Genomic DNA, 25,763 nt, shown 5'->3' with positions numbered 1-25,763 from the left:
CAGCCGCGGGCCCAGGGCCCTCCCCGGAACTGGCGGGGCAGCTGGAAGCCAACAGGAAAGTGGAGCCAAAACGCAGACCCAGGGGCGCCGCGCGCGCGTACACACACATTAAGGTGCAAGCTGCCCTTTGAGACTCTCCACTTTCTGAACCCTGTGTAAAGCGGCTGGCGGATCCCAGGGGGAGGGGAAGGAGTCTTGCCAGGACCTGCTTGCCTTGTCTGGCCGGAGGCGTGTAGGCTGGGGAGGAGGAGCCGCGTTCAGAAATAACTCGGGGCTCCCACGTTGCGGGGACCACCTTGTGTTGGCTGCCTTGTCTTGCTGAATCTCCAAAGCCAGTTTCTGCGTGAACAAGAGCTTCCTCCTGTGTTTTCCAGATGAGGAAACTGAAGCCCAGAGAGGCCAGAGTCCGCAGGAGAGCTGTGGGGGGGGTGGGGCACAAAAGGGCCCTTCGTGGAAGCCAGGCTGGCGCCAAGAAAGCGAAACTGCGGGGCCCCGGGGCCTTGGAGGTCCAAGGTCCGGGAGCTGGCCTTTTCTGGGCCAGCGTTTCACCTAGTGGGAAACATATTTCAGGGATTCTTGGACACTGCGTTAATCAACAGAGAAATCACATCATAGGAGGGTTGCTTCCTTTACTAATTAGTCATGTGACTGACTTGTCTCTGAAACCGTCTCATCATTTAAAACAAACAAAAAAACACACTATTATTTGTAAAGCACTTAATCTGAGCCAGGCCAGATTCACCTAGAGAAAGTGAAAGAAAGTGTTAGTCGCTCCAGAGCCTCCTCTGTCCAAGGGATTCTCCAGGCAAGAATACTGGAGAGTCCATTCCCTTCTCCAGGGGATCTTCCTGACCCAGGGATTGAACCCAGGTCTCCTGCATTGCAGGAAGAGTCTTTACTGTCTGAGCCATCATGGAAGCTCTCTAGTAGAGTCAAGTAGAGTTATCTATTTTAATTCAGTGACTCCTCAAAATACCTTTGAGCCAGGTGTTGCTATGATTCCCATTTTGCAGAAGGGGAAAGTTGAGGCACAGTTCACAAGTGGCTAAACGGAGATCCACAGGTAGGCAGCAGGGTCCCCAGGTCTCTGCAAGGAGCCCAAGGTCCAGCAGAAAGTCTCAGTTGGGTGCTAATGTGTCTTTAACACCCTGGTAGCCCTAAAGTTTTTCCAGCTAGAATCCATAGCTTTATGTTCCTTGTGTTATTATGTATTTGTTAAGCTTACAGACTATCTGAGGCAATGAGAAGGGTTTTTCAATTAGTACATCAAGTTAAAGATTCTTTTAAAGGAATGGATTCAAGAATGCAACAGCATAGACAATTAAATAAAACATTAAGTACATAATAGTTTAAAAGGGGGAGGATTGTGGTCATGGAAAAAAAAGGTCATCCTCGGCCAAAGACAGACAAACATTATCCCAGGGGTGGTGGAGCACCCCCAGTTGTAAAATTAACCCCTTCCTGCCCTTGCTGTCCTTTTGATCTGGACAGGGCATGGGAAGGGGGCCCCATCAGGGAAACTGGAGCCTCTCTGGGCCTCAGTTTCCTCAGGGGAGGGGAGTGGATATGGGAGGAGACTGGGAGGGGAGGGGGTCAGACCAGGCCCAAAGTGGATTTTTGGCTTTTTTCCCTTAAAACTGGAAATGCCAAGGCTGGACATCCTCCCCTCCCCCACCCACAGGTCTGACAGCTGGTGCTTACAAAAGCTGGGGGGTGGGTGGGGGTGGGGGTTCCAGCCTAGGGAGCCACTGACCGCACCGCCCCCCCAGGGATGTGTCTTGGGCCCTTGGAGCAAGTGTAACCAGCTTGGGACTCAATTTTCCTTTCTGGAGAATGGGACTATAATGCCTGTCTACTGGCTTCACAGAGCAGGTTGAGGGAGGAGCCAGTGATATGAGAGAGAAGTCTTGGGGAAGGCCTGAAGGGGGCCATTACCCTCCCCCACCCCTCCCCTGGCTCCTCCCCTGCCACCCCTTCCATAATCTGGCGTAATCAGCAAGTCCTACGCTCTGCCTTGAGATAGCCCCAGAATCCTTCTACTTTTTATTGGACCCCACCCTGGTCCAGCCATGTTATCTCCTGGGTCTATGTTCCAGCTTCTGCCCCTCCAACCCCCATTCCTTTCCCCTCCGAGAGGCCCAAGGGTGCCTGAGTCAGGCTCCTCTCTCCTCTGCTCAGGAGCACTCCGTGGCTCGCTCCTCCCTCAGAGTAAACCCCGCATCCTCTTTCAGCCAGTAAGGCCCTGCCTGCCCTGCTGGGCCATCCCCCTGCCCTCGCCTCCTCCCACTCCCCCACTCTCACCTGGCGACTGGTTTTTCTTTCGGAAAACACAGGGAGTGGTGTGACCGCAGGGCCTTTGCACAGGCTGTTGTCTCTGCCTGGAGCACTCTTACCAGAGAACCAGATAACCTCAGGGTTCTCTCTGTCTCCTCTCCCTCCTCGCCCAAACCTAACCTCCACCCAGGCCTCCATGTCATAAATCTAATTCTCTGGATACTCCCTGCTTTCTGAGTCTCTGTCACTGTTTACCATCCCCCCATCATAAAATCTACCTACTTAATTTGTTTACTGTGAGACCCCCACCCCCACCCCCCACTAGACTGTCAGCCTGGAGGGCAGAGCTTTGGTTCATTTGCCTTTCTGCAGAAGCAGAGCTTCCCTAGTGGCTCAGGGGTAAAGAATCCACCTGCCAATGCAGGGGATGCATGTTTGATCCTTGGGTGGGGAAGATCCCCTCGAGAAAGAAATGCAACCCACTCCAATATTCTTGCCTGGGAAACCCTATGGATAGAGGAGCCTGGTGGGTTACAGTCCATGGGGTCCACTTAGCAGCTAAACAACATACAGAGCAGAGCCTGCACCCAGTAGGGCTCCATAATAAGTAATCCTACACTCCACTGAAGGAAGCCCCCTGCAGCCTTCCTGATCTGGCCCCTGCTGAGGTGTCACGGTGATTCTCCCCCACCCTCTGCCCTGAAGTCCCCGCCCCAATGCCCCTGGACAATCTCATGACCTCTGGTCCACAACTGTCTGGGGCAAGGAAGGAACACGGGTCCCTGTTGATCAGCTGGAAAACCAGTGCCTGGGTGAGGTGGGGTGGGGTGTGACTGGGCTGCTGGCCTGAGATTCCCCAGCTAGGAAGTAACTGAACTGATCCAGGACTAGTCAACCAATCAGAATGATAGCTGTATATACTATATTTTTAGTATTATAGATGCCATGTAACACGTCACTGGGCTTCCCAGGTGGGGCTCAGTGGTAAAGAATCCGCCTGCCAATGCAGGAGATGTGGGTTCTATCCCTGGGTCAGGAAGATCCCCTGGAGTTGGAAATGGCAACCTACTCTAGTATTCTTGCCTGGGAAATCCCACAGACAGAGGAGGAAAATGACGGGCACAGTCACAGGGCGCCCCAATCTTCTATCGGAGGTCCGGGAAAAACCCACTCTCTTCCACTTTTCGACTGTGTGGTCTCGGGCGGGTGATGTGGCCATTCTGGGCCTCAGTTTCCCCATCTATGAAATGGTCGGAATCCCTCAGTGGGGCTGATGGGAATGATCACGGAGTGAGTGAATTGTAGGGATGTAGCTGACAGTAGGGGCTTCCCAGGTGGCTCAGTGGTGAAGAACCTGTCTATCAATGCGGGAGATAAGGGTTCCATTCCTGGGTTGGGAAGATCCCCTGGGGGAGGGTATGTAAACCACTCCTGTATTCTTGCCCGGAGAATCCCATGGACAAAGGAGCCTGGCCAGCTACAGTCCATGGGGTTGCAAAGAGTTGGACTCGACTTAGTGGCTAAACAGCAGCAGCAGCAGCAGCAGCTGAGGTTATACAGTTAGTGAGTACATCAGGGGCTGTTAGGATGATACACTCCTCTTTGGTACTGTCTGGGGTGGGGAGGGAGGGGGGACCCCAATATCCTACCCCCTGGCTTCTGGCGTCACCAGCCCATGCCCAGCCACACTTGCAAGCCTGGGCTGAGGCAGGGGGTCAGATGGGGTCTTTGGGCGGAGAGGGGCATAACAGGAAGCCCCCTGCTAGGAAGACAATGGCAGAGGAAGGGGCGGGCCAGCCCCCACACAGATGAGCCCAGCTGCCGGCTCCAGGAGGGCGGCACAGCTATTGTGAGGCCAGACAGCTGTCCCTGCGCCAGGAAACCCCAGGGAGCAAGGGAAGGGGGTGGGAGGCCGAAGGCTGAGGGCCAGCCCTGACCCTCAACCTGGGGGAAAGAAAGGCCCAACGATGGGTCCATTTTCTCCTCCTGCAGGCTGGACACCTGGGTTCTCTTGAGGCCAGCCCTCCAGAATCCACCTGACCAGGGACTCTTGGCACAGACCCTACCCAGCCCCAGCTGGCATCCTCCTAACCCCTGGCCCCCACCCTGCCTAACCCATGGTGTTGGGAGCTAGCAGCTGAGCTGGGCTGTATTTATAGTTCCCTGGCACTGCTGAGCAAACCCCTAAATATAGAAGCTGAGCTATTTGGGGCTATGGCCCTGGGGCAGAGTTGGGCTGGGGGGGCCACGGCATGAGTGCCTTTTTAGCCTGGACCGCCAGGACTGCCCAGGCCTCTCAGTCTCCTGGGACTGGGGTATGGGGGAGGGGTCTCAGGGGCACTCTGTTGTATCCCATTTGAGTGGGCGACAGAGAGAGACGTGGTAGAGGAGCTCTAAGCCAAAGAGCGGTGAAGCGAGAGGCTGTGATGCCTCAGAGAGGCCCGTCAGGGGCTCAGGAGCGGGTATGGGGTTCCCAGCGCCCTGTTCCACCTCCTCTCTCACCCCAAACCAAAAAGTGGGTTGAGCTGTTGCTTCAGTGTTTTCAGTTTCTAGGAAATGAAGGCCTACAGGAAACTGCAGGGGCACGTTCAAACCCCAAACAAACCCCAGAGTTTAGCAGCCCTCTTCCCCTTCCCCATCAGCACTGAGCTCACTGGTGGCCCCAGGGTAGCAGGGGCTGGTGACGTGGGCCGGGAGAGGTGGGGCTATAAATAGCTGATTTATAAGCAGCTGCAGGGACAAAAGGGCAGGGGTTGGCCATGGATCCAGGAGGGCTCTTCAGGGGAGCTAGACCCCAAAGTGTCTCCAGTGTCACCCCCCCACCCCCAGCGGCCAGCAGTCCCCAAGATTTGGGGAAGAAGAGGGAACAGAGGGGGGAGTTGCTTTAAAGGAACAACGCCAATGGTTGTGAAAGGCAGCCCATGGCTTTTAAGTGCTTCCACAGCAGGAGGCACTGTTTCGATCCCCAGTCAGGGAACTAAAATCCCATTTGCCTCACAGAGTGACCAAAGGATTTAGAAGAAAGAAAGAAAAGATTGTAATGGAACATTAATGCTTACTCAGCAGCAACCGGAAAAACAGTGGAATATTACACAGCTGTGACAAAGCACCCCAGAGGGTTCATTGCCAGATGGCTGGGTCCTGGCAACACATTCTTTCCTTTTTAAAAATTGAGTGCAGTGTGCCATGCTATGTGTGCTGTGTCAGTCATGTCTGACTCTTTGCTATCCCATAGACTGTATCCCACCACGCTCCTCTGTCCATGGGGATTCTCCAGGCAAGAGTACTGGAGTGGGTTGCCACGCCCTCCCCCAGGGATCTGCTGCTGCTGCTGCTGCTGCTAAGTCACTTCAGTCGTGTCCGACTCTGTGTGACCCCGTAGACGGAAGCCCACCCGACTTCCCCATCCCTGGGATTCTCCAGGCAAGAACACTGAGTGCAATGTAAATCTTAACTTGCAGCTGGACAGATTTCATAGTAGAATCTTTAATCCCCGCCACCACCACCCCCCAGCTTTATTGAGGTATGACTGAAAAAACTGTAATAAATTTAAAGCCAGTGACTGGATTATTTGATCCTAGTCGAATCTTCAGTTTAGAAGAAAAGCTGTCACCAACCTAGAAAGCATATTAAAAAACAGAGACATTATTTTGCCAACAAAGGTCCATCTGTTAGGGCTATGGTTTTTCCAGTAGTCAGTTATGTATGGATGTGAGAGTTGGACTATAAAGAAAGCTGAGTGCTGAAGAACTGATGCTTTTGAACAGTGGTGTTGGAGAAGACTCTTGAGGGTCCCTTGGACTGTGAGGAGATCCAGCCAATCCATCCTAAAGGAAATCAGTCCTGAATATTCACTGGAAGGACTGATGCTGAAGCTGAAACTCCAATATTTTTGCCACCTGTTGGGAAGAACCGACTCATTTGAAAAGTCCCTGATGCTGGATAAGATTGAGGGCAGGAGGAAAAGGGGACGACAGAGGAGGAGATGGTTGGATGGCATCACCAACTTGATGGACATGAGTCTGAGTAAACACTGGGAGCTGGTGACGGACAGGGAGGCCTGGCGTGGTGCAGTCCATGGGGTCGCAAAGAGTCGGACACAACTGAGCACCTGAACTGAACTGAACTGAATCTTGAGCAAAAAAGTAGTCCCCAAAGCCTATACAAAACCACTCACGTCATAAAACTCAGACAGAAAATGAAACAAGTTTTCAGATGTGTAATAAAACAAAAAAAAGGAGGAGCGAGAGAATAAGAAACAGAATTCAGAGTGGTGGAGGCAGGGAGCAGGACCATCTCCTACTTCTTGTTGGGGGTTTGTGAGCATACCTTGCAAAAAAATGAATAAAGTAAAGTAAAACGGGTCATGGGTAGACCCGTGGTCATGAGAATGACCTTTCATCACTTCTGTGAACTAGGCCCCATCAACAGTTTTATGAAATTGAAAAATATTTAGAGGACTTCACAAGAAGCAGTCAGAGGAAGCAAAGAAAAGAGAGACGATCAGAGGTGGCCAGAGGTGGGGAGACACAACTGGGAAAGCGGAGCAGCTGATGGAGGCGGGCAGTGATCGGGGAAGGGGAACTGGCAGCCGCCAAGCGGAAGCTCTGCAGTCCAGGGCTGGGACCACCGCTTGACTCCTGCTGGTGTTTCCGCCTCTTGCCCTCAGCTCTCGGTTTCTTCCCCATTCTGCGAGGACTCTGGGAGACCCGAGCTGGGGGCTGACAATGCCCAGTGAGGGTGGATACCAGCCTTCCAGGGGCTCTGCAAGGGGGTCCCAGAATGTGGGGCAGGGGAGGGGAAGGAAAGGGGTTTAGACTGAGGGCCCTTATCCATCTCTCCCCCAGCCTCAGTTTCCCTATCTGGGTGCCCACATCACAGGTTTCCAGGGTTGTGGGTAGTCAGGCCATGGATGCTGCTGATGGTCATGACCAGTGCCAGAAAGAAGTGCAGTATTCTGGGCCAGGGGCTTTGGGAGAAAAAAACCCATCTCCAGGACTCTATCAGACTGTTGTTTAGTCACTAAGTCATCTCTGACTCTTTGGGATCCCATGGACTATAGCCCGCCAGGCTCCTCTGTCCATGGGATTTCCCAGGCAAGAGTACTAGAGTGGGTTGCCATTCCCTTCCCCAGGGGATTTTCCAACCCATGATCAAGCCCACATTTCCAGGATAGGCAGAGTTCTTTACCACTGAGCCACCAGGGAAGCCCATTCTATCAGCTATGGGTCTGCTTTCAACAGCTGTGGAAAATAGTCTGGCAGTTCCTCAAAAAGTTAAATATAGAGTTGTGTTATGAACAAACAATTCTTCTTTTAGGTCGATACACACAAAAAAATTGAAAGCAGAAACTCCAACACACACTTGGGCACCCACATTCATAACAGTGTGATTAGAAACTGCCAAGAGGTGGAAACCACCCAAGTGTCCGTGGACAGATGAATGGATAAACAAAATGCCCATCAACACACTGGAATATTATTCAGCCTTAAAGAAGAACGTATTTCTGAGATGTCTACACCATGACTGGAGGTGGTGATCGAACAGCACTGGTGAATGTACTAAATGACACTGGGTTATTCATTTGCAAATTGTTGCTGTTGTTCAGTCTCTAAGTCACGTCGGACTCTTTGCGACCCCATGGACTGCAGCACGCCAGGCTTCCCTGTCCTTCACCATCTCCCAGAGTTTGCTCAAACTCATGTCCACTGAGTCTGTGATGCCATCCAACCATCTCATCCTCTCTTGCCCCCTTCTTCTCCTGTCCTCAATTTTCCCAGCATCAGGGTCTTTTCCATTGACTCGGCTCTTCACATGTGGCCAAAGTGTTGGAGCTTCAGCTTCAGCATCATTTGCAAATAACTATATCATGTGAGTCTCACTCCAATTTTAAAAAATTCTGAGTGGGTCACAGCAGTGTCCCCCAACCCAACTGTGGGCATCTCTCCTTTCACTCTCCTTCGGGGCTCACAGGTCTCCCCTCATTTCATCTTCCCACTGCGCTGAGATGAGTTAGGCATTGTCTTCTTCCTTTTACCGATTTGACGTCATACATTCACTCCACAAACATAGCATGCCAGCAATTCCCCAGGGGTCCAGTGGTTAAGACTCCATGCTTTCAGTGCCAAGGGCCTGGGTTCAATCCCTGGTCAGGGAACTAAGATTCCATAAGCCGAGTGGTGGGACATAATTAATTAATTAATTAAAAAGAAAACACAGCATGCCAGTCACTGTTCTAACACTGGGGAGCTATGAGGTGGTGGTGCAGATGTGAACAAGCCAGATGAATGTCTGTCTTATGAGGCTGATATTTCATGACAGGTGGAGCCTGTGAATATGATAATTAAGAACATTGCGGAGAATGTTAAGAATGGGAATGTTAAGCAAGTTAATGAAATAGGTCCCATCACTTCATGGCAAATAGATGGCGGGGAAATGGAAACAGCGACAGACTTTATTTTCTTAAGCTCCAAAATCACTGCAGATGGGGACCGCAGCCATGAAATTAAAAGACGCTTGCTCCTTGGAAGAAAGGCTATGACCAACCTAGACAGCATATTAAAAAGCAGAGACGTTACTTTCCTGACACAGGTCCATATAGTCAAAGCTACAGGTTTTCCAGTAGTCATGTACGGATGTGAGAGTTGGACCGTAAGGAGGCTGAGCACCAAAGAATTGATGCTTTCGAACGGTGGTTGCTGAAGAAGACTCTTAAGAGTCCCTTGGACAGCAAGGAGATCCAACCAGTCCATCCTAAAGGAAATCAACCCTGAATATTCATTAGAAGGACTGATGCTGAAGCTGAAACTCTAATACTTTGGCCACCTGATGCGAAGAGCCAACTCATTGGAAAAGACCCTGATGCTGGGAAAGACTGAGGGCAGGAGAAGAGGGTGACAGAGGATGAGATGGCTGGATGGCATCACTGACTTGATGAGTATGAGTTTGAGCAACTCTGGGAGACAGTGAAGGACAGGGAGGCCTGGTGTGCTGCAGTCCGTGGGGTCACAAAGAGTCTGACACGATTTAGCGACTGACCAACAACAGCGAAAGAGAGGGAGCTGGGTGCTGGGGAGGGTGCTGAACTGAACAGGGCCGTGAGGGAAGGCTATTTGAGAGGGAAGGCCGGAGAGGTTATTTGAGAAAAGACTTGAAGGGGGTGAGGGGGGCGGAACGAAGGGGAGATCTGCGGGAGAACCTTCCAGGCAGAGGGAATAGCCTGTGCAAAGGCCCTGAGGCTGGCGTGGAAGAGCAAGGAGGCCTGTGTGGCTGAAGCCCAGTGAACAGCGGGGAGAGAAGCAGGAGAGAAGGCCAGAGAGAAAGTGTGGGCTGAGATCACGTGCAGCCACTGGAAAGTCAGAGGTGACATTTAAAATACTTTTTAACACCTAGCAAGGTGTGGCGGCCAGCCAGTGAGAACAGACTTAGCCCCATGTGGGTGCTCTCCTGTTCCCCTTATCTCTGAGGGCCTGGGGGCACCGGGACCCTCCGTGGGTCGTATCCGTCACGCACTGTCCGTGTCCCTCTAGCACACCTGCCGCGGTCGAGGCCGTGTCCCTGTACCTTACAGAGCGCACGCTCCACAGCTGTGCTCAGGAATGGTTGCCTGGATGAAGGTGCACGTCTGGATTTATTGTGGTTGTATCTTGACACTTTTCCCCCTTTCTTTTTTAGAAATTGAAGCATAGTTGATTTACAATGTTGGGTTAGTTTCAGGTATACAGCAAAGTGAGTCAGTTACACATACATATGTATGTATGTATTCTTTTTCAGACTTTTTTCCGTTACAGGTTCTTATAAAATGCTGAGTGTAGTTCTCTGTGCTGTACAGTACGTGCTTGTTGTTGACCAGTTTTACATATAGTAGTGTGTATATGTTAATCCCAAACTCCTAATTTATCCCTCTGCCTTCCCCTTTCCCCTCAGGTAAGTATGATTTTGTTTTTCTATGTCTGTGGGTCTGTTTTTGTTTTGTAAAAAAGCTCATTTGTATAATTTTTTATTAAGTGGTATCATGTGTATGCGTTTTTCTCTGTCTGGCTTATTTCTCTTAATATGGTAATCTCTAGGTCCATCCATGTTGCTGCAAACGGCATTATTTCTTTTTTATGGCTGAGTAATAGTCCATTGTCTATATTTATACACCACATCTGCTTTACTCATTCATCTGTCAATGGATATTTGAGTTGTTCCATGTCTTGGCTATTGTAAATAATGCTGCGATAAACATTGGGGTGCATGTATCCTTTTGAATTATGGTTTTCTCCAGGTGTGTGCCCAGAAAGGGGAGAGCTGTATCACATGGTAACACTATTCTTAGCTTTTTGCAGCACCTCCGTTCTATTCTCTGTAGGACTGCACCACTCTCCATTCCCACAGCAGTGGAGGAAGGTTCCATTTCCTCCACACCCTCTCTGGAGTTTATCGTTTGTATGCTTTTGATGACGATGACCACTGTGACTGTTATGAGGTGGTACCTCACTGCTGTCTTGATTTGCATTTCTCTAATAATTAGTGATGTTGAGCATCTTTTCATGTCTGTGGGCCGTCTGTATGTCTTCTTTGGAGAAATGTCTATTTAGATCTTCTACCCATTTTTTGATTGAGTTGTTTGGTTCTTTGATTTTGAGATGCATGAGCTGTTTTTGACATCTTTCAACACCTCAATAATCTCTTTCCATCTTCCTTTATTTTCTTTTTTTTAAAGAAAGGAAACAGTCTTTGACTCATGACTGGACTGTAGGATGAGGTCAAGGCTCTCAGGCCCCTGGGAGTGAGGCGCAGCCCTGAGAGCCAGCGACCTCTTAAATTTTGCTCCTGAGTGCCTCACTCTCCTCACCCTATTCCCAGCTCTGAGTCTTAAGAAGGCAGTGGCATTAGCTGATTTAATATGGCCTCTCCACTGTCCCTGCCAATGTTGTTCTTTTTTCTGCTGCCCTCCACTATGAAAATGGCCTTATTTTCCTTTACTGGCAGTGGCATAAAGATTCTTTTTCTTTAAAATTATTTTTTATTGGAGTATAATTGACTTACAATGTTGTGTTAGCTTCTGCTATACAGCAAAATTTCCTTTCAAGATAAATTCTTTCAACAATTAAAAAAGTGGTGGTCCAATGGCTAATACTCTGAGCTCCCAATCCAGGGGGCCTAGGTTTGATAACTAGATCCCACACACCACAACTAAGACCCGACACTGCCAAATAAACAAAGCGAAATTTAATTTGAAAAATATCTTTTAAAAAGGATTAAAAACAGGAAAAGTTGCTTCAAGGAAGAACCTGTGGGCAATGGAGAGAGGAATGAATGAGGTTTCGGAGCTGTCAATCAACTGCACGCTGCAGGAAGTGAGGGTGGGGCAGCAGACCTGGATCCCGTGTGCAGGAGTGATGTTGCCTACGCCAAAAGTGTCTTGTAGGTGATGCTGCTCGGAGACAGGGTGAGGGAGGGGCAGAGGGCCGCCTCTGGGCAGACGGCATACTTTTCCGAGTGGTCGGAGAAATGACTTTTCTGAGCTAATTTCCTGTTGGCATCCCCATGTCTGGGGCCGAGGGTGTCCCTGGGATTTCCAGGGTGCCAAGTGACAAAGTTCAGCAGGACTTCCTTTGTGGATATGCCACCACAATGTCTGCCTCTTGCCCCTAGTTTCTGTCTGGCTGGGCACCCCACAGGCTGCCTGATGCCCATGAGACCAGGAAGCTCTGGCATTGACAAGGAGACTGGCACCCATGCCCTGAGCTTTCTTTGAAACTGACTCATTAAAATCCCTGGTGGGAGACTTCCCTGGTGGCACAGTGGATGAGTATCCGCCTGCCAATGCAGGGCACACCGGTTCCATCCCTCGTCGGGGAGGATCACGCCTCAGAGCAATTAAGTCGGTTGGCTACAACCCCTGAGCCCACCTGTGCAGCTGCGTAAGCCTCCGCGCCTAGAGCCTGTGCTTCGAAAGGAGAGATGCCACCACGATGAGAAAGGGGCGCACTGCAATCAGAGAGCAGCCCCCGCTCTCCACTAGAGAAAGCCCAAGTGCAGCAGTGAAGACCCCGTGCAATCAAAAAGAAAGAAAATATCTGGTGGGATAAAGGGCCAATAGGCACGTGAAAAGATGCTCAGCATCACTAACCATCAAGGAAATATGAATCAAAACCACAGTGAGATACCAGCTCCCACCCATTAGGATGACTACTATCAAAACAGAAAATAACAAGTGTTGGCAAGGATGTGGGGAAATTGGAACCCTCGTGTGCCATTAGTGAGAATGTAAAATAGCACAGATGCTGTGGAAAACAGTATGGCAGTTCCTTTAAAAATTAAGCAGAATTAGCATACCACTTCTGGATGTATAACTTCCCCAAACTGAAAGCAAGTTCTCAAAAAGACATCCGTACATTTTCATAACAGCATTATTCATAATAGTCCCAAAGTGGAAGCAACCCAGTTTCTATAAGTGGACAAATGAATAAACAAAACATGGTACCTCCACGTAATGGAATATTATCCAGCCTTTAAGAGGAAGGAAGTTATAACACAGGGGTGAAGACATAGCACTAAGTGAAATCAGCTAGTCGCAAAAGGACAAAAATCCCATGATTCTACTCACATGAAGTGGTCAGATTTGTAGAAGAACGTCACTCCTTGCTAAGGGCTGAGGGGAGGAGGAAGGGAGTTGTTCAGTGGGTACAGAGTGTCACTTTTGCAAGGTGTAAAAGTTCTTGTGGCTGATTGTACCCCAGTGAATGTTTGAATGCTTAACACTGCTGAACTGTACACAGAATGGTTACGATGGTAACTTTTATGTTATATGTTTTTACCACTTAAAAATTTTTTAAAAAGGAAAGATATTTAAACACATAGTACAATTTGGATGAAACTTGAGGACATTATGCTGAGTCAAATAAGCCTACCACAAAAAGAAAAATACTACACAATTCCATCGGTTCGCTCCCTGGTCCGAGAGGATTCCACACTCCGTGGAGCAACTAGAAGCACATAGCAACACAGAAGAGTCAAAATCATAGGGGCAGAAAGAAGAAAGGTGGGTGCCAGGGGCTCGGGGGGTGAAGAATACGGAGTTATTCATGGGGACCGAATCAGTTTGGGATGATGCACAGGCTTCTGGAGTGGATAGTGGTGATGGTTGTACAACACTGTGAATGTATGTAATGCCCCTGAACTGGTCACCAAAATGGTTAAAATGGTAAATTTTGTTATGTGTATTTTAACACATTAGTTAAAAACTCAGGGTGGGAGGTTAAGATGGGATGGAGGCTGGACCCGCCAGCCCATGAGGCTTTTGGACAGATAATGGACCCCCTACGGAGTCAATACCAATTATATCCTGAAACCTCATGTGTTTCTGTTCCCATATGGACCTTCCAACATAGATTCAAACACCCAGTTCCTCCTCAATCTCTCCTGGGGCTGCTGCAGTGGCCACTGATGTCTGTCACTACCATTCCAGCTTCTCTACTTCCAGGCAGAAGGGAAGAAGGACCTGCCCCACCCACTTATGTGGCCATATGACTTGCTTTGCCCAATGAAAAGTGAGCAGTTATGACACGTGTCATTTCATGGTGAGAAGTGAGGCTTTCACCACAGATAGCAAAATGTAAGGGGATGACAAAGAACTCTATTGTCAAGATGAATATTTTTATAACTTTATTACTATTTTTTTTCTTTTGGCTGTGCCATGCAGCATGCATTAACCAGGGATCAAACCCAGGCTCTCTCCATGGAGTCTTAACCACTGGACCACCCGGGAAGTCCCAAGGTGAATATTACTTCAATGCAATGTTCTAAATAGTTGAAATGAAGGCAAAACATTTGTGATGAATAAAAAGGTAAAATTTTAAATGAAGATGGGATCTGTCCAAATGATATGCCAAGACATAGTGAAGCTTGTTGTTGTTGGTTAGTTGTTAAGTCATGTCTAAATCTTTTGCAACCCCATGATGGTAGCGCACCAGGCTCCTCTGTCCGTGGGATTTCCCAGGCAGGAATACTAGAGTGGGTTGCCATTTCCTTCTCCAAGGGGATCTTCCCGACCCAGGGATCAAACCAGAGTCCCCTGCATTGGCAGGCGGATTCTTTATCACTGAGCCACCAGGGAAGCCCCCAGAGAAGAGGAAGAGGGAAGAATCAACCTGTGCACCTCGCTCACCTTACTCTAGTCCCAGCCCTGACAAACACCCAGGATGCTCTGCCTGGGAGCTTTCTCCATGGACCACAGGTCTGGACTTTTAGGACGTTAACATGCCTGGGAATAATCCTTCATCACTTTCGGTGGATCGGTACACCAGCTCCCGCACGCCTCACATGGGATAACTAAGGTGTGTGTTCTACACACTCTGTCAGAGGTGCCCCACAGGGACTGAGTCCCAGGTGTTCACAGCAAAATGTGTTCATTCAGACTTGCAGCATTTCCTGTCCGCCCCTCCCTGCCTCACTTCCCTTTTTCTCCACTCATGCTGTCCAGGATCCCCTTCTAATGAAGCACCTGCACTCAAATCCTTGTCTCAGGCTCTGCAACTGGGAGAGGCTAGTGATGTGTTTTTTCAACATGGCAAGTACTATAATTCCTTGTTCCCCTCCTAACTTCTGGCCGAAACTGCTGCTTGTTTCTCCGTTGCTCAGTTGTGTCCGACACTTTGCGACCCCAGGCACTGCAGCATGCCAGGCTTCCCTGTCCATCACCAACTCGCAGAGCTTGCTCAAACTCATGTCCATGGAGCCAGTGATGCCATCCAGCCATCCCATCCTCTGTCACCCTCTTCTCCTCCTGCCTTCAATCTTTCCCAGCACCAGGGTCTTTTCAATGAATCGGACACCGAGGCTGGGGTGAGTCTCCCTGGTTGGCAATACTCCATGCATGTCGTCACACATCCTTACTGGCAGAACTGAGAGCTGTCGGCATGACCCAGAGGGGACAACTGGAAACTTGTGTCTGGTCTCTCGAGACGCTGCCCCACGCACCACTGTTTTTTGCTGATGTTAATCTCGATCTTTTTTTCCTGCAATAAACTGCAACTGCGAGTGTAACAACTTTTCTGAGCTCTGTGAGACCTCCTGAATCACTTACTCCAAGAGAGGTCTGTTTTTTGTTTTGGGTTTTTTTTTTAATATTTATTTATTTATTCGGCTGCATTGGGTTTTAGTTACCGCACACAGTATCTTCATTGCATCATGCGGGGTCTTTTGTTGAAGCGTGTGAATTCTCTGGTCAAGGCCCAGGGGCTTAGTTGCTCCAGGGCATCTGGGATCCTGACCAGGGATCAAACTCACATCCCTTGCTTTGCATGGCAGATTCTTTTCGAAGCTAAATTTATTAATTTTTTGGCTGTGCTAGGTATTCATTGCTGCGCGGGCTTTCTCTAGTTGTGGCGAATGAGGGCCACTCTCCAGGGGCACACAGACTTCTCACTGCAGTGGCTTCTTTTGCTGCGGAGCAGGGGCTCTAGGAAGCTTGGGCTCAGTAGTTGAGGCTCCTGGGCTCTAGAGTGTTAGCTCCATCGCTGTGGCACACGGGCTTAGTTGTTCAGCAGCATATGAGATCCTCCTGGATCAGGAATCAATTAACAGTGTCTCCTGAACTGGCAGGCAGATTCTTTACCACTGAGCCACCAGGGAAGCCCGAGAGGTGGATTCTTAACCACTGGACCACCAGGGAAGTTCCCCCGAGGGTGGTCTTGGGGGAATCTCCAACCCAAGCCTCGATTCATGCCCAACCAGCTGTCCTCTTTGAGATCTTCATTGCCCTTGTCACTGAAAGATATTCTTGCTCAGTTGCTATTTTCTGTTTCTCTTGCCTGGATTGAGAGCTTCTGGAAGGTCAAGACCTCATCTGTGGTCAAGAGACCGTCCCAGCTCAGCTGCTTTCTGGCTCTGTAACCCTGGGCAAGCAACATCTCCTCCCTGTGTGTAAACGGGAACAGGAACCCATCTTGCTCCTTCTTAGAGTCGTCCGGAGATGGATGGGCTGATCTAATAATGGCCAGAAAGGCCTCTCTACAAGTATTAGCTTCTAAGCGTCGGCCAGTCTGTCTCCCCTGTTATGAGAGCTTGGTTTGGTGGGTTAGCGGTCAGCAAAGGGGCAATGAATTAAAGCGACCTCTCCAAAGCCTCTGACGTGGAGAGGAAGGAGGGGACCAGAGATCCCCAAGTGGTGGGGAGGAGGAGGGAACACAGAGGTCAGAAGATGGGGGAGGATGTGATCCCTGCCTTGTGGCTCTGGCCACATAATGGCGCTGCCCCAGCTATTTGGGGCTGGCCGGGGAACCAGGCCCACTGTGGCCACCAGGGAGGCGGCCTAGGGAAGTGGTAGAGCTGCGTAGAGACGGAGAGGGAGGGAGAACCGAATCCCATAGTCATGGCTCTTAGGAGGAAATACGTGGGAGGCCTGGGGGGAAGATCTGGGCAATTGGAGCTGGGGCTGTGGGCCAGTCCCCAAAGAAAGCATGTGCCGGGCGGCAGTAGGTCTGGCCCAGCCTGGGAAGATGCCTCCTTTACTGCTGGACGCCTGGGAGATGCCTCTGGGCTGCTGGACACAGCCCTGACCATCCCCCAATCCCCCCGGAGGAATGTGCCCCCTCCCCCGCCACTGCCTCTACACTTTTCCACATAAGGCTTTCGGGGGGGCGGTGGGGGGAGGGTGCTCGCACCATATGAGTTCAGGACAAAGGAATCAGAAGCACATGGACTGGATTCCCCAGGGAGGAGAAATTCTGGAAAGAAGACTAAAATGAGGAGAGCAGAGCTCGAAGGGGTACCAGGATGGGGAGGTGAGAGGAAGCAGGGGGAGGCGCCTGGCTCTGCCCGGGGTGACACTCACACCCCCAGGGCTCTCAAGTCAGCCTCACCTGGGGATGAGGTCCGCCCTGGATCCCTGCGCAACCTGCCCATCCCCTACCTCTCTGAGCCTCAGTTTTCTTCTTAGTGGCCCAGAGGCTCAGGTCAAAAGTTTGGAAGTCATCCATATCTCTCCAGGCTATTTTCATCTTCTTCTTCTCTTTTTTCTTCTTCTTCTTGCTCCACCCCGCCCCTTCTTCCTCCTTCCCCCATCTCCCCCTTCTCTCTCTCTCTCTCTCCTGCATCAGCAAACCCAGTGGTTTAGGGGTTGCTGACCACCAGCTCCCAATTATGCATAATGCAACCACCTTTCACCTCCTTCCCAGCCCCAACCATCTCCCACATGGACCAGTGCAATCACCTCTGCCTGGATCTTCCAACTCAAACTCTCACCTCTCTGCAGGCTGCTCCTCCAACAGTGGCCAGAGGACACCCTCCCCTGCTCAAGAACCCTCCTTGGCTCCCACTTCACTCACAGCAAAAGCCAAAGTCTTCCCCAGGACCACCAGGCTCTGCACACTCTGCCCCATCCCCTCCCTGTCCTCACCTCCTCCACTCTCCCCCTGGCTATTCCTTCTGCCCCCCACTGGTTTCTTCACTGATTCTGCCATGCTCCTACCACAGGGCCTTTGTACCTGCCGTCCCCACTGCCTAGTACCTTTCTACCCTTGATTTCTGCATGACTTTCTCTTCACCTCCTTCAGGTCTTTCCTCAAACATCACCTCCTCAGAGAACCTTCCCTGACCCCCAACTTAAAACTGCATAATTTTTCGTAACACATCAGCATCTGACAACTCTGTAGATTTTCGTTTCTGATCTTGCTTCCTGTCTCCTCAGGAGAACATCAGTTTCACACAGGCAGGGTTTTTTTTTTTTTTTTTTGGTTTGTTTTCTTCCCCGCTGTGCTCCCAGTGTGAAGAGTAGCTACTTGTTGATCTAACTGACTGAATGATGACAATCCCATCTGAAGATGGTTGGGGCAAGTTTTTATCTAGCTTTCTTGAAGTGTAATTTATATTTTGTTTAATTCACCTGGTATCTGCAGTCAGGTGATTTTTAGTAAATTCAGGGTGTTATGCAACCACCACCACAACCTGGTGTTTGGGAACACTTTCAACAGTTCAAAAGTTCTCTCTTTCCCTTTTGGGTTTGTTTTGTTTTCTTAAATTTTATCTATTTGGCCACACACCTGGTCTTAGTTGGAGCACGTGAAATCTTAGTTCCTAGACCAGGGACTGACCCTGGGCCCCGTGCATTGGGAGTGCAAAGTCTTAGCCACTGGACCACCAGGAAAGGCCCCTCTCTCACTCCCCTTTTATAGTCTGTCTCCACTGCTCTCTGGTTTAGGCAACCACTGGTCTGTGTTCAGTCTTTCTGGCTTTGCCTCTTCTAGAAATTTCTCAAAAATGGAATCGTACAAAATGTAGTATTTTGTATCTGGCTTCTTTCACTTGGGGTAATATTGTTGGGGACCCATGCATGTTGGTGTGTTTATCAATTCTTTGTTCTTTTTCATTGCTGAGTAGTATTCCATTATATGGATCTACCACATTCTTTTTATTCATTAGCAGACTGAATATCTGATAAAAGTCTTGTATCCATAATATATAAAAAGCTCTCAAAACTCAATAATGTCCCAATATCCACTCATATTTAAAACTCTAAGCAAGGTAAAAATAGATGGGAACTTCTAAATTCAGATATAAGGTGCCTACCAAAAGCTCATAGACATTTCAGTCATTGCCACCTTTGGGCTATTACAGATAAGGCTGCTCTGGAGACTCGTATGCAAGTTTTGTGCGGAGTTTGCTTTCATTTCTGGATCATATGGGACACAAATGTTTAACTTTTTAAGACACTGCCAGATGGTTTTCCAAAGCGATGGTACTATTTTACTTCAACACCACAAGCAATTGAGGATTCCAGTACCTCCATATCCTAATACTAGGCATTATTAGTCTTTTTTATTTTACCTCTTCCAAATGGTGTGTGCGGTGGTATCTCATGGTGGTTTTAATTTGCATTTGTCTAACCACTAATGATCTTGAGTATCTTTTCCTATTTTTATTTGCCATCCAAATATCCTCTTTGCTGAATTATCTGTTTAAAACCTTTTAAAATTGCTTAAAAACATGTATTTATTTGGCTGCACTCGGTCTTAGCCGCAGCACACAGGATCTTCCATCTTGACTGTGGTGTGTAACGTGTTTTAGTTGCAGCACTCCAGATCTTCAGTTGTAGCATGCGAACTCTTAGTTGCAGGATGTGGGATCCAGTTCTCTGACCAGGGATCGAACCTGGGCTCTGTGCATTGGGAGCATGGAGTCTTAGCCATCGGACCACCTGTCGTTGTTCAGTTGCCCAGTCGTGTCTGACTCTTCATGAGCCCATGACTGCAGCACCCAGGCTTCCCTTTCCCTCCCCATCTCCTGGAGTTTGCCCAAGTTCATGTTCCTTGCATCAGTGATGTCACCCAGCCATCTTAGCCTCTGTCGCCCTCTTCTCCTTTTTGCTCTTAGTCACTTTATCCAGTAGTTTCCCAGAGCTGCAACTTTTTTTTTTCTTTTCTGACTGTGCTGCAGGGCATGTAGGATCCCAGTTCCCTGACCAGGAATTGAACCCACGTCTTCTGCATTGGAAGCTTGGAGTCCCAACCACTCAACCACCAGAGAAGTTCCTTAAATTGAGTTTTTAAGTTTCTTTTATTGAACTTTTTCTTTTTGTGTGTGTGTGGGGTTTTGTTGTGGTTTTGTTTTTTTGGCCATGCTCCACAGTTTGTGGAATCTTAGTTCTCCAACCAGGGATTGAACCCAAGCTGCAGCTGTGAAAGTGCTGAGTTCTAATCACTGGATCACCAGGAAGTTCCCTGTTTTTGTTTTTTATTGAAGTATAGTTTCTGTACAATATTATTTGTTAGAGGAATACTATGTAGTGATTTATAATTTTAAGGTTATACTACACTTATAGTTATTATAAAATCTTGCCTCTATTCCCCATGTTGTACAGTATCTTATTATTTAGTTTTTTAAAAAGTTATTTTCAATACCTTGTTGCTGATATATACAAATATAATTTATTTTAAAGTATTGACCTTTATTTACTCCAGTAAAAATTAGTTATTAAGAAAAATTGACCGATTTTGTTAAATTCACTCAGTTCTATTAGTTTAGCAGTAGATTTTTTTTTAAAGCATTTTTATTTTACCTTTTTGGGCTGTGCTGGGTCTTTGTTGCAGCCTGCAGGCTTGTCTAGTCATGGTGCCAGGGTGACATGTGGGATCTAGTTCCCTGACCAGGGAGTGAACCTGGACCCCCTGCATTGGGAGTGCAGAGTCTTAGCAACTGGACCACCAGGGAAGCCCCTAGCAGTAGATTTTATTATATATGCAATGTACATAATAGTGTCATTCACTAACAGTGAAGGTTTTAGTTTCTGCATTTCAGTCTTTATGGACTTCCCTGGTGGCTCAGATGATAAAAAATCTTCCTGCTAATGCAGGAGACCCAAATTCGATCCCTGGGTCAGGAAGATCCCCTGGAGAGCAGAATGGCTACCCACTCCAGTATTCTTGCCTGGAGAATACCATGGACAGAGGAGCCTAGCAGGCTACAGTCCTTGGGTTTGCAAAGAAGCACACACAACTAACACTTTCACTTTTCAATCTTTAAATCTTCTATATTCTTTCTTTATTACCTTGGCTAGTTCCCCTATTGCAGTGTTGAAGACAAGTGGTGATAGTGGCCATTTTCTCTTGTTCTAATCCCAGAGGGAAATCTTTCACCATTTCACAATTAAGTTTGATATTTGCTGTGAGGTTTTGGTAGGTACCTTATATCAGAGTTTAGAAAATCTCGTCTATTTTTACCTTGTTTAGAGTCTTAAACATGAGTGGACGTTGAGACTTATTATTGAGTTTTGAGAGCTTTTTACCTATTATGGATACAAGTCCTTTATCACATATATGATTCGCACATATTTTCTCCTGGTCTGTGACTTGTCTTTTCATTTTCCAAACATTTCACTTAAATGAAGTCCAAGTTATTCATATTTTCTTTTACAAAACGTGCTTTTGGAGACATAGAGCTAAATTTTTTTTGCCTAAGCCAAGGTCACAAAGATTGCGCTGTTTATTTTCTCCCAGAACTTTTATAGTTTAAGGGAATTTTTGTTTTTGTTTTCTTTTGGATTTTTAAAAATTTTTGTTTGTTCTGGTTGCACCGTGCAGCTTGTGGGATCTTAGTTCCCCAAACAGGCCCAACAGTGAAAGCACTGAGTGTCCTAACCTACTAGATCTCCAAGGAATTCCCTATAGTTTTAGGTTTTATGTTTATTTCCCAGGTGGCTCAGTGGCAAAGAACCTGCCTGCCAATGCAGGAGATGCAGGAGACTTGGGTTTGATCCCTGGGTGGGAAGATGCCGTAGAGAGGAAATGGCAACCCACTCCAGTATTCTTGCCTGAAAAATCCCCTGCACAGAGGAGCCTGGCGGGCTACAGTCCATGGGGTCGCAAAGAGCTAGACATGACAGAGCACACATGCATGCTCCGGTCTATTTAGAATGACTTTTGTGTAGAACAGGAAATAGAGGGTAAGAGCTTTCCCCCATCCACTCTCCTTCTCCTTCCTCTTCCTTTTGCATGTGTATATCCTATTCTTTGGAAAATTCGAACGGGGGTTATTTTGGTTTCTGGTTGAGTGGGTACTTGGCTCCTGCTTGCCTGTCTGTAATTCTCCCACCAGGGTCAGGGCAGGGCTGCAGGAGAGAAAACCATAGACAGGATGCCCAAACAGGATGTTGCCCAACCTCTCGGCTGAAATCCAGCCTCAAGGGTCCTTATCGGCCCTTCCATCAACAGCTCTACTCGAGCCAGACCACAGGGCTTGCCACCTTCCTACAGCCCCTGGCTTGAGATCCAAACAGAGCCCGGTGCCAGCAAAGCCTGAAATAACCTCTGGACCCCTGTGCCTTCTCTGCGGGGGCAGACCCTGTGTCCGTAGGACTTCCTGGGTTATGTTGGTTTCTCAGTGACCAGCTTCCTTCCGTCTTGCCCTGCTCCAGTCAAGCTAGGTCATGTGTCCTTGTTCCCCTAGCCACTCCTGTTCCCACCAACCTGCAGAAGGCAGAAAGCAAACACTTTCCCAGAAGCCTTGCCCAAGTGTGCCCTGGATCAGGGTGGGGCTGGGGGCTTCCGGGAATGAGAAGCCCGAGGTATTATACTGTCCTCCCAGCCCTTCACCCGACCCGTGCCTCTCCCTGTGGGTCGTGGGAGAAGGTCACAAACCCAACTGAAACCATTCACCTCAGGTTGGGGCCTGAACCCACATGGCTGGGGCTCAAACCTGGCCAAAATACACAGTCTTCCAACTGAGATCACACAACTGGTTTTGGGACCTAATGGAACTCAGGTTCTTGATGTCTCATTGCAGAAAGAATTCAGTGAGAGACAAAGTGATAGGTAAGAAGTTGATTTATTTACAATGAAACACACTCCACAGGGAAAATGTGGAATGTCATAGAGGGCAAGTGCAGCCTCGACATGTGGTGTGGTTAGCTTTCAGGGGCTGCGTAATTTCACAGGCTAATGAGTGGGAAGACCGTGTGCTTCAGCTGCTCAGTCGTGTCTGACTCTTTGCGACCCCATGAACTGTAGCTCGCCAGGCTCCTCTGTCCATGAGATTCTCCAGGCAAGAATACTGGAGTGGGTTGCCATTTCCTCCTCCAGGGGATCTTCCCGACCCAGGGATCGAACCTGAGTCTCTTGGCAGGCAGATTCTTTACTCTCAGCACCTGGTGGGAGGATTATTCATCTATTTTGAGGAAGGGGTGGCGATTTCCAAGAATTGGGCCACCTCCCACTTTTGGGTCTTTGAAGGTCAGCCTTGGAAGTGTCATGGCACCTGTGGGTGTGTCCTTAGCTTGCTGATGTGTTACAATGAGCATGTACTGAAGTTTAAGGTCTAGTGGAAGTCCGCTTGTCTGCCATCTTGGACCTATTTGGTTCCAATCAGTTTATGTTGAGTTCTTGGGCTACGTCATTCTTTTCAACATTCTGCCCTGCCTTCTTCCCTCCTGTTTCAGAACCTCAGGGAAACACGGGGAGAGGATGGTAGCGGGCAGATCAGCAGAGATCATGGTGAGTAGAGGCCCAGCCTCTCTATGTGTGTCTATGACAGCTGCTTTGTGGGTCTGACCATCTATTCTTTCCGTGAATTCCCGAGTCTGGTCAGGTCCCGCCTCTCTTCTGCTCAGAACGCTCTGTGGACCCCATCTCACTCAGGGAAAAATCCAAAGTCCTCGTGGCCCACAGGGCCCTGAACATTTGGCCCCACTGCCTCCCACCCTCCTCCATGCTCATTTCCTGCAGCCACGCGGGCTTCCTCACCGCTCCTCAAACACGCCCGACACAGTCCAGCCTCGGGGCCTTGCACGGGCTGCTCCCTCCGCCTTTCCCAAATATTTTCCTCCTTTTGCCTCAAGTCTTTGTCCACATGCCACCTCCTGGTGAAAAAGATCTCAGCTCCTTGGGGCTTCTCTGGCGGTCCGGTGGCTAAGACCCCCATTCCCAGGGCAGGGGGCTGAGGTTTGGTCCCTGGTCAGGGAACTAGGTCCCAAGTGCCCCAGCTAAGGATTCACATGTCTCAGCTAAAAGCTGGTGCAGGCAAATAAATAAATGAATATTAAAAAATGAAAAAGCAACTCAGTTCCCTTTCCTCAAATGTCTCCACCCTTTCCCCCTGCTTTAGTTTTTTCTATACCACACCTTACTTTTCTTTATTACACTATACACTTTATTCCTAATATTATTATTATTTTGGCTGTGTTGGGTCTTTGTTGTGGTGCACGGGCCCTCTTGCTGTGGCATGTGGGATTTTAGTTGCCTGACCAGAGATCAAACCCACGTCCTCTACATTGGAAGTGGATTCTTTTTTTTTTTTTGCCTTTTTTTCTTTTATTGGAGGCTAATTACTTTATAATATTATATTAGTTGGTTTTGCCATACATTGACATGAATCCTCCCCATGTGGACATGTGTTCCCGATCTTGAACCCCCCACCCACCTCCCTCCCCATCCCATCCCTCTGGGTCATCCCAGTGCACCAGCCCCGAGCATCCTGTCTCATGCATCGAACCTGGACTGGCGATTCGTTTCACATATGATAATACACATGTTTCAATGCCATTCTCCCAAATCATCCCACCCTCGCCCTCTCCCACAGAGTCCAAAATGGAAGTGGATTCTTAACCACTGAACCACCAGGGAAGTCCCTCTATACAACACCTTCTAATATCATTATAATTCACATCTTTACCTGGAGTATCAACTCCATGAGCGCAAGGGGTGTTTCTGGTATATTTCCAGCACCTAAAGCAGAACCAGGCATACGTAGGTGCTCAATAAATCTGTTGAGTGAGTCGTCTCTTTCTCGTTCACCCTTTGTCCACTTAGGCCTGGTGGGGCCAGGCCCATCCCCATCACCAGGAGTGATCACAAGATCAGACCTGGTCAGTGGACACACTCCTCTTTTTTCTGGCTACCGTGATGGATTCCTAAATGACGTGGATTCCAGTTTGTCCAAGGACAGGCAGCCCTAGGACTTTTGCCAGAGCTATTGTCAAAGTAGCTGTCTTCCCCAGGTTTCACGGCTGATAAGATATAAACCAGGGATTGTGAGGCCATTTAAACCCCATGGACAAGGGCTGTCTGAGTGTGAAGCTCACTAGAGGAGAGCTCACTTGAGAGAGGGGATTCCCTGGTAGCTCAGCCAGTTAAGAATCCGCCTGCAATGTGGGAGACTGGTGTTCAATCCCTGGGTTGGGAAGATCCTCTGGAGAAGGCAATGGCAACCCACTCCAGTATTCTTGCCTGGAGAATCCCATGGAGAGGGTCCATGGGGTCTCAAAGAGTTAGATATGACTGATCGACTAACACACACACACACATTTGAGAGGGGAACATTCCTTTGTTTAAGCCCCCAGATCCAGCTGTGCCTGAAGCCAACATACCTTAGACTTTTCACCTATATGAACCATTAAATTATTAATATTTTTTGTCCTTAAGTCAATTTGGGTTTGACCAGTTCCTTCCCCCGCCTCCCTCTTTCCATTCCTTTCCTCCCCACTTCCTTTTTCCTTTTTCCTTCCTTCCCTTCTTCATCTTTCTCTCTCTCCCTCCATCTCTTTCTTTGTTTCTCCCTCCTTCCCTCCTATCCCTAATTTAATCCTTACCCCATCCTGGTCTAAACCATCATTCTTGCCACCCCTCCCCCAACACAGCCAACACAGCTGAGTCAAATTGCGCTTTTTACCTTCCCTCCACACAACCCTCCTCCCGTCACCGCCTCCCCAGCCTCAGCCCTCCCTAATTCAGTGCCTGTGTGTTAGTCGCTCGGTTGGGTCCAGTTCTTTGCATCCCCAGGGACTGTCTGCACTCCACCAGGCTCCTCGGTTCATGGGATTCTCCAGGCAAGAATACTGAAGTGGGTCGCCATTCCCTTCTCCAGGGGATCTTCCCAACCCAGGGATCGAACCTGGGTCTCTTGCATTACAGGCAGATTCTTTACCATCTCAACCACTAGGGAAGCTCCTGTGGGACTCTGCCAAATATGGGTCTGAAATCCAGCTCTTCCACTAGAGGGCTTTGTGCCTT

At 48.8% G+C, this 25,763-nt stretch overlaps 1 long non-coding RNA gene across 3 annotated transcripts in view; it reads left to right on the top strand.

The window, feature by feature from the left end:
* The first annotated feature begins 13,969 nt into the window (after nucleotides 1-13,969).
* The window catches only part of LOC129559243 (uncharacterized), a 45,625-nt gene continuing 33,831 nt past the window's right edge, over nucleotides 13,970-25,763 (top strand). For 2 of the 3 annotated variants that reach the window (XR_008686498.2, XR_008686497.2), the window contains exons 1-2: nucleotides 22,399-22,571; nucleotides 23,195-23,249. This is a non-coding gene — a long non-coding RNA (uncharacterized LOC129559243). Of the gene's footprint in view, nucleotides 14,042-22,398; nucleotides 22,572-23,194; nucleotides 23,250-25,763 lie in introns of those variants that run through there. The other variant, XR_016037969.1, reaches the window with a different exon arrangement.

This window comes from Moschus berezovskii, chromosome 8, assembly GCF_049115385.1.
Source record: "Moschus berezovskii isolate FMDL1 chromosome 8, NW_MosBer_1.0, whole genome shotgun sequence".
Taxonomy (NCBI): domain Eukaryota; kingdom Metazoa; phylum Chordata; class Mammalia; order Artiodactyla; family Moschidae; genus Moschus; species Moschus berezovskii.
The sequence above is the reverse complement of the archived record's forward strand: the minus strand, read 5'-3'. Positions and strand labels throughout refer to the sequence as shown.